At 33.5% G+C, this 1,437-nt stretch overlaps 1 protein-coding gene across 1 annotated transcript in view; it reads left to right on the top strand.

Moving 5' to 3' along the window:
* The window catches only part of LOC109582605 (uncharacterized), a 9,877-nt gene that overhangs the window by 6,880 nt on the left and 1,560 nt on the right, over positions 1–1,437 (top strand). The window lies entirely within an intron of this gene.

The raw sequence follows: 1,437 nt of genomic DNA, 5'->3' as shown, positions 1-1,437 counted from the left end.
GAGTTGGTGCTTGTGGTAGACCAGTGACTAATAGTGGTAGCTGTGTTGGTATAACATTTCCATCAAGAGATATAAAGTATTCACAAGTATGTGGTAAAGTCATTGGATATCAGTATCATAGTACAGATGGAGCAGCTGCCTATCATACTAGCAAGGTTATAAACTCAGCATACATTGATGGTATTAGTCTAACACATGGTTACCCAAGGAAACATATCTGGTCATTGCTTAGTGGATATACAGGCACAGCTATCAATTACTGTCCTTGTGGTAGTAGCCATCCTAAATCTGTCCCATCGTTTGTTGGTTCTCACTATTATTGTGAAGCTGGTTGTCACAATACAAATTCATATGCTACATTATATTCTTCTGATCCATTATGGGATGGTAAAGGTTGTGGTAGTACTGAAACCAATTGTTGTCAGCGTACTCTTATTCCTTGGTTCTATAGATCTTTTGGTTATTCTACTGCTGATAATATTGAGATGAGGTTATGCTGTGATGAAGATACAGGTAATGAAGATGTTGCCATTAGAGAATATGAAATTTATGTCAAGTGAAGATTGGTGAAACAACACATGTAGTTGTTTAAAATTTTGGTTTGATTTTTAGGCCATGTTTTACTGCCCGGACATATTTTTTGTTAACTTTTTTAGGCTTAAGTGATTTTTGTTTTGTTATAATAAAAAGTGTCAATTACTTTTGTAAAAGCAGTAAATGAGTAGCTTTACACTGCATTATTCTTTATCAGTGTGAATTAACTGCTCAATGAGAAAGGAGAACTGTATAATGCTTTTTTTGATGAGCAAAACTTTTGCAGTTTTTGCTGATTATCAAGTAGCCATACACAGAATTAAAGCTCTGCAAAGTCCATTAAGGGTGTAGTGCTAAAATTACAAATCCATAAAAAGCTATTTCTGCGCAAAAAAAAATCATTTTTATAAATTCACAAAAGAAAGTAATCAGATATCAGGAAGTGATAATTGAGTTGATGCTATGATCAAGTGACAAGTGGTAAAGATGTTCCTTTTGAATGATATGAAATTTATGTTAAGTGATTCAATTTAAAGTGATGGATTAAATAATTGAGACATTATTAGTTTAATTTTAATTTTATAAGATTAGAACTATGTACATCTATAAAAGCTATTTGTAATAGGGAGTGGGTATAGAGTTTGCTTGACTTGGTGAAGAGGCATTGTTCATGTACACAGGTCAAGCTATTATACAAACAAGACACCTCAAGTTATCATATAATAGTCCTCTCTCATTGAGTAGGTCACTTAGAACGATGCAGTGTAAAGTTCTTCCTTTCACATAGGCTATGTGAAAGCAAGAAATGAGTAGCTTTGCTATACTGCATTCAGTGCATTCAGTGTTCTGTATCAACATCAGTGACCTGCTTAATGAGAGAGGACTATTATTATGATAATTTGA

This window comes from Amphimedon queenslandica, unplaced genomic scaffold, assembly GCF_000090795.2.
Source record: "Amphimedon queenslandica unplaced genomic scaffold, v1.1 AMPQUscaffold_13373, whole genome shotgun sequence".
Lineage (NCBI taxonomy): Eukaryota > Metazoa > Porifera > Demospongiae > Haplosclerida > Niphatidae > Amphimedon > Amphimedon queenslandica.
Note: the sequence above shows the minus strand (reverse complement) of the source record. Positions and strands in the feature narration are given on the sequence as shown.